The following is an 8,002-nucleotide window of genomic DNA, read 5'->3' on the forward strand; positions in this document are numbered from 1 at the left end:
GGTTTAAGTAGTTTGGGATGTTTTAAAGGAAATTATAAATATAATATATTTAATATACATATTAAACATGAAATTACACACAATTGTCAATAATACTTAGCGGTTCGTGGTGGTTTGTCCGTCGAACTCTGACCAATTTTTAACAATTGTTACAAAATATATATATATATATATATATATATATATATATATATATATATATATATATATAATGTGAGATTAATTATATGCGTATAAACAATTTTACAATAATGTCATTTTAAGTTATAGAAATATTGAATTATCACATATTCAAATCGGTTATAATTTTAACATATATGTAACATAATAATAATTATTTTACTACTAATTATGGTATAAACAGTATCATATATTTTGTAATAATTAATGAATCCTACGGGAGGGAGCAGTGGGGAATTTTCCGTAATGGGCGAAAGCCTAACGGAGCAATGCCGCGTGGAGGTAGAAGGCCCACAGATCATGAACTTCTTTTCCCGGAGAAGAAGCAATGACGGTATCTGGGGAATAAGCATCGGCTAACTTTGTGCCAGCAATCGCGGTAATACAGAGGATGCAAGCGTTATCTGAAATGATTGGACGTAAAGCGTCTGTAGGTGGCTTTTAAGTCCGCCGTCAAATCCTAGGGCTCAAATCTAGACGGGCGGTGGAAACTACCAAGCTGGAGTACGGTATGGGCAGAGGGAATTTCTCGTGGAGCGGTGAAATGCGTAGAGATTGGAAAGAACACCAACGACGAAAACACTCTGCTAGGTCGACACTGACACTGAGAGACGAAAGCCAGGGGAGCGAATGGGATTAGATACCCCAGTAGTCCTAGTCGTAAACGATGGATACTAGGCGTTGTGCGTATTGACCCGTGCAGTGTTGTAGCTAACACGTTAAGTATCCCACCTGGGGAGTACGTTTGCAAGAATGAAACTCAAAGGAATTGACGGGGGGCCGCACAAGCGGTGGAGCATGTGGTTTAATTCGATGCAAAGCGAAGAACCTTACCAGGGCTTGACATGCCGCGAATCCTCTTGAAAGAGAGGGGTGCCTTCGGGAACGCGGACACAGGCGGTGCATGGCTGTCATCAGCTCGTGCCATAAGGTGTTGGGTTAAGTCTCGCAACGAGCGTAACCCTCGTGTTTAGTTGCCATCATTGAGTTTGGAACCCTGAACATACTGTCGGTGATAAGTCGGAGGAAGGCGTGGATGACGTCAAGTCATCATGCCCCTTATGCCCTGGGCGACGCACATGCTACAATGGCCGAGACAAAGGGTCGCGATCCCGCGATGGTGAGCTAACTCCAAAAACCCGTCCTCAGTTTGGATTGCAGGCTGCAACTCGCCTGCATGAAGCTGGAAACGCTAGTAATCTCCGGTCAACCATACGGCGGTGAATCCGTTCCCGAGCCTTGTACACACCACCTGTCACACTATGGGAGCCGGCCATGCCCGAAGTCGTTACCTTAACCGCAAGGAGGGGAATGCCGAAGGCAGGGCTAGTGACTGGAGTGAAGTCGTAACAAGGTAGCTGTACTGGAAGGTGCGGCTGGATCACCTCCTTTTTAAGGAGAGCTAATGCTTGTTGGGTATTTGTAACGCCCGCAGATTTGGGCTAGTCAACTTAGAGACAATGAGCATCAAAAATGACTTTTTTATGGAATATTATTCAGATGGAGTAATCTTAACTAATTTATAGTATATGTTACAACGGTTCCGTACATATAAAGAACACCGAAATCCGAGTTATAACGAACAAGTTATTGCCCGTCGAAGTTTTTCGGCAAAACCGGCACGACACATCGCGACGTAAATAGTGAATTTATGATAGAGGACTTTTTAGCCTTAGCAGTCAAAATAAATTCGTAGTATACGTTAAACCGAGAACATCCATAAAAAGAACACCCAAATCTGACTTCGTATGAGGAAGTAATGATTTTTCTAAGATTTGGCTTAGCAGCGCGCAACCCGAAATTTGAATTTTAGATCGAGCAGTTTTTGGCGAACATGAACTAAATGAGAAGTGAATATCTCATTAATAGTAGCTCAACGATAAAAAGACAGACGAAAACGGAGTCCGTATGTAGAAGTTATGAATTTTACGCGGTCATTTAACAGTATAATCTCTTCCTACTGTTAAATTTAAGATTGGTCAAGAATTAGCCAATGGAGTCAAAAGGAAAGTTGTAGATCTTGTTTTTACCTACGCGTGGATATAAAGAACGTCGAAAACGGAGCTCGTATGTGAAAGTTGCGGGGTTTAGAAGTGGGCAGGGTGCTGCTGCAAAAGGGGTGACATGGCACAATATAGCCCACCCACGTGTTGCGACCAGAATAGTGACACCTGGCCATGGACTCAATGAGTAGGAGGCCAACTCGACGAGTCAGGCTGCCACGCAGCCTATAAATAGAAGTGTCAGGTGCAACAGTTTTCTCACACCTTCCAACTTCTCTTTCTCTCTTTATACTCTCTCTCTAAGCCTCCCAAACCCCCCAAAGCCTAGGATTACTCCCTAGCATGAGGCGGAAGCCCCGGAGCGCCCGATGGCTCCGAAAAGAAGAGCCTTCGACTCAGAAATTCTTCTTCGGCGGAGCCCAGTTTTGAGAAAAACCCGCTGTAAGTGAGCTATCCCTACCCTATCTTTAGTATAGCTTATGTATCAATATAGTAATGTTATTAGGACCTTATAATAATTATTTGGGTTATTATTATGAGTTATATAAGTGTTGTTATAATATCTTTTTAACCACTCGCGGTACGGGAATCTGGTTTGAAGGGTCGCTTGGGTTGCTGGATTTTAGTTGTGCTAAATGCCAAAATGATCCTGCTCTCCTGTGTTCCATGTCTGGCCCCTGTCTGTACATAGCGGGTGAAGAGTATTGTTTAACACTTATATAACAGTAATAACAGTTAGACTATTAATTACTTTCATCGAGCATTAGACTAAACTCTAGTGGTAATGATACTAGGTTTTGTCAAAGGAAATTGTGTTAAGTAAACAAAGCGCTGTCCGAGTACCGAGTCACCGCCTTATCAGGTGAGTGCATAGTTACTTTCATATTACACATAGATATGAAGTATTTTATATAAACTACATGCTATGTGTGCATATTATCTGTATACTTGCTATGTATGTTGAATGAAGGATTTTATACAAGTTTTAAATGATTTAAACTGTATATGTATTTTATATCTACAAAATATGTTGGTTAAACATGGGTAGATGAAATATGAGTTGGATGATGAGATGTGAGGTGATATAGACCATAAATAAGGGTGAGAGGTGAACCATGAGAGAAGCCTTTTACCTAAGTGTTGGCCTCGTCATCTAGCAGAGTATGGATGACAACCACGAACTATTCTAGACAGTCCAGTTGAACACTAGCAGGCTCGCAACCTGTAGGTGTAGTGAATGAGATATTCACCCACTGTACTCTAAAAAACCATTGACATGTATCACGAGTGGAGTCTGGAAAACGATACGGTCGATAAACAAGATAAACCTTGGTGACTATGAGACTTAGTGTCTAAACCCTGACGACTATGCGACTTAGTGTCTGTTGAGTAAACCGTGGCAACGATGGACTTCTTGCCGATTCCTTAGGATAATCCTTAGGAATGAATGAACGAGGAATAGCTTAATCTTAGGGTAGATCCTTAAGAGTAAACAATATAATGGGGATGAGTAATTGGGTTGATTGTTTGATGTTTAAACATAATAATTATATTATTGTGGGTTGTAAATCCTATGTACTCACCAAGTTTCCCAACCTAACCCACTCAAGCTTATTTGTATCACAGATGTCGATATGAAGCTACTTTACACTGAGAGATTTAAAAGAGATGAAGATCGCTAGTGTAAATGAATGTAAGTTCTGTTTATGCTTATGTTTCTGTATTGACGATCACATCCCAAATGTTTTAAAATGAATAAAAACACATTTCTTCGGAAATGATTTGATAATATATTTATCATGTTTTTATGGGAACAAATTCCACAACATTTTAATTAAAAGAAGTACTCTGATTTTCATAAAGCATAAACAAAATCTGTCTTTTCTGGCTGTGAAAATGGGGATGTCACTGTTGGTATCAGAACAATAGTTTAAGAGAACTAGGAATATCGATTTATTTCTAGACTTAAACTTAGAATGCTAAGCAAATGATCACGAGGAGTGTGTCTAATAAATATAGGTAATACTCCTGAATAGACACAAGCACTAGATTATTTAGGGAAAATATCTAACATGCTTTTATGTGCTAAATGATTTATGATATGCGTTATATGATCAGATCTATGGTCTGTTGCCGACCGGATCTAGAAATTTAATGTGTTCAGATTTCTAAACGTTTGATTATGGTATTAGAACTGGCATGTAACTTTTCGGAGTAGTAAGGAGGATTACACGTCTAAATCTTCTCTATCTATATTCTCGTCTCGATGCACTGAATGCCTGCTTCCGTGAATATAACGTCATGTTAAAGACTCATAGAGAATTGAGTAAATAAAGGAAATGAAAAGGCTTATGATAGTGAATGACACCTATCGGAAGATATCGTAAGAGTGGTATCTTGCCTTTAGAATATGTCATACAGTACGTTTAGAGGAGTACGGTACGTCCAAAATACACCTTCGATTGGTGCGATGATGGAATGATTAGTGTAATTCCCGAAGTCGTCCCATCGTATGGAATTTCCACCACCAACCGAGTTGAAACCGAATTGATGATTGAAGATACTCATGGAGGAAGTCCTAGTAGAGCCTAGGGAAAATTTTGTGATTGTTTGGACAAATTTCTATTGTTTTTGTGATAATAACTTGGAAAACTGTGAGACAATACGTGGGACGAGTATAAGTAGGTGTGAATGGTAGTAGAGACCTATACTACCGGAAGCATAGGACTCGCACTTGGATCAGGGAAGTCACAAGGTTACCAAGAAGCTAGTAATTGATTCTGTTTTATTCAAGTATGTCGTTTCCATCGTTTCGGTAATGACTAACAAGATTGTTATTATTCCGACCCTAGTGGTCATATCATATCGAGTCCGACTAAGATGAGTATATTACGTGGTTCAGAGAACTAAGTTCGATGTCACATCTGGCTTAAGCCAGAAGATTGAAATCAAAGCGATCAATAGAAGTATCACGCTCGTTGTTAAAGAAGTTGGTAGCTAGAAATTCTACATGTTAAAATTTGATTATATCACATTAGAACATAAAGGAAAGTATATTCCATTCCGGAAATTGACTCTAAAAGACCTGAGTCTAAAAGTTGCATCACACGATGATAGGTCATTAGAATATGACACATCGGTCCATTGTAGCAATCAGAGAACTTATCTTAAGTTCATTATGAAGAAGAAGGAGTCTCCAAAAAGGATCGAGATTGTGATCGGAAGGTCATAATTTGGAGTCTAACATGAGATAGAGAGCAGGTGCAAGATCGAGCACTACTTGCAGTCAAGAAAACCAGGAGTTCGATACTCATTCAAAGAAGAGATAACATATGGAGTCATTAAAAAATCCATGTTTCGTTGATGAGTGCGGGACGTAATCATCCTAAGGGGGAGATAAATGTAAGGCCCGCAGATTCGGGCTAGTCAACTTAGAGACAATGAGCATCAAAAATGAGTTTTTGATGGAAGACTATTTAGAAGGAGTAATCTTAACTAATTTATAGATATGTTACAAGGGTTTCGTACATATAAAGAACGCCAAAATCCGAGTTATAACGAAGAAGTTATGGTATGTCGAAGTTTTTCAGCAAAACCCCCATGACGCAGCGCGATGTAAATAGTGAATTTATGATAGAGGACTTTTTGGCCTTAGCAGTCGAAATAAATTCGTAGTATACGTTAAACAGAGAACGTCCATAAAAAGAACACCCAAATCTGACTTCGTTTGAGGAAGTTATGATTTTTCTAAGAATTGGCTTAGCAGTGCACAGCCCGAAATTCGAATTTTAGATCGAGCAGTTTTTGGCCAATGTGACCTAAATGAGAATTGAATATCTCATTAAGGATCTCAACGATAAAAAGACAGACGAAAACGGAGTCCGTATGTAGAAATTATGAATTTTACGCGGTCATTTAACAGTATAATCTCCTCCTACTGTTAAATTTAATATCGGTCAAGAATTAGCCGACGGAGTCAAAAGGAAAGTTGTAGATCTTGTTTTTACCTACGCGTGGATATAAAGAATGTCGAAAACGGAGCTCGTATGATAAAGTTATGAGGTTTAGAAGTCAGCAGGGTGCTGCTGCAAAAAGGGTGATGTGGCAAAATATAGGGCACCCACCTTTTGCCACCAGAATGGTGACACCTGGCCATGGACTCAACAAGTAGGAGGCCAACTCAACGAGTCAGGCTGCCAGGCAGCCTATAAATAGAAGTGTCGGGAGCAACACTTTTCTCACACCTTCCAACTTCTCTTTCTCTCTCTATACTCTCTCTCTCACACACACACACTCTCTCTCTCTCTCTCTCTCTCTCTCTCTCTCTCTCTAAGCCTCCCAAACCCCCCCCCCCCCAAAGCCTAGGGTAACTCCCTAGCATGAGGCGGAATCCCTGGAGCGCCCGAAGGCTTCGAAAAGAAGAGCCTTTGGCTCAGAAACTCAGCTTTGGCGGAGCCCAGTTTTGAGAAAAAACCGCTGTAAGTGAGCTATGCCTACCCTATCTTTGGTATAGCTTATGTATCAATATAGTAATGTTATGACGACCTTATAATAATTATTTGGGTTATTATTATGAGTTATATAAGTTTCATTATAATATCTTTTTAACTACTCGCGGTACGGGGAATCTGGTTTGGAGGGCCGCTTGGGTTGCTGGATTTCAGAAGTGCTATATGCCAAAATGATCCTGCCCTCCGGTGTTCCATGTCTTGCCCCTGTCTGTACATAGTGGGGGAAGAATATTGTTTAACGCTTATATAACAGTAATAATAATTAGACTATTAATTAGTCTCGTCGAGCATTAGACTAAACTCTAGTGGTAATGATACTAGGTTTTGTCAAAGGAAATTGTGTTAAGTAATCGAAGCGCTGTCCGAGTACCGAGTCACCACCTTATCGGGTGAGTGCATAGTTACTTTCATCTTACACATAGATATGAAGTATTTTATATAAACTATGTGCTATGTGTGCATATTATCTGTATACTTGTTATCTATGCTGGATTAACAATTTTATACAAGTTTTAAATGATTTAAACTTTATATGTATTTTATATCTACAAAATATGTTGGGTAAAACATGGGTAGATGAAATGTGAGTTGTATGACGAGATGTGAAGTGATATAGACCATGAGATAAGGGTGAGAGGTGAACCATGAGAGAAGCCTTTTACCTAAGTGTTGGCCCCGTCATCTAGCATAGTATGGATGACAACCACGGACTATTCTAGACAGTCCAGTTGAACACTAGCAGGCTCGCAACCTGTAGGTGTAGTGATGGAGATATTCACCTGTTGTACTCTAAAAACCCATTGACATGTATTGCGAGAGGAGTCTTGAAAACGATATTGTCGATAAACGAGATAAACCTTGGCGACTATGAGACTTAGTGCCTAAACCCTGACGAATATGCGACTTAGTGCCTGTTGAGTAAACACTAGCAACGATGGACTTTGTGTCGATTCCTTAGGATAATCCTTAGGAATGAATGAACGAGGAATAGATGAATCTTAGGGTAGATCCTTAAGAGTAAAGAATATAATGGGGATGGGTAATTGGGTTGATTGTTTGATGTTTAAACATAATAGTTATATTATTGTGGGTTGAAAACCCTATGTCCTCGCCAGGTTTACCAACCTGACCCAATCAAGCTTATTTGTATCATAGGTGTTAGTGAGAAGCTAATTTACATTGAGAGATTTAAAAGAGATGTAGATCACTAGTGTAAATGAATGTAATTTCCGTTTATGCTTATGTTTCTGTATTGACGATTACATCCCAAATGTTTTAAAATGAATAAAAACACATTTCTTCGGAAAT

The 8,002-nt window shown here is 39.6% G+C and overlaps 1 pseudogene; it reads left to right on the top strand.

Moving 5' to 3' along the window:
* Positions 1 to 332: 332 nt before the first annotated feature.
* LOC145110570 (18S ribosomal RNA) lies at positions 333 to 1,567 on the top strand (annotated as a pseudogene).
* The last annotated feature ends 6,435 nt before the right edge of the window (positions 1,568 to 8,002 follow it).

The sequence above is a fragment of the Lactuca virosa genome, chromosome 4, assembly GCF_052849685.1.
Source record: "Lactuca virosa cultivar CGN04683 chromosome 4, Lactuca_virosa_CGN04683_v6, whole genome shotgun sequence".
NCBI lineage: Eukaryota > Viridiplantae > Streptophyta > Magnoliopsida > Asterales > Asteraceae > Lactuca > Lactuca virosa.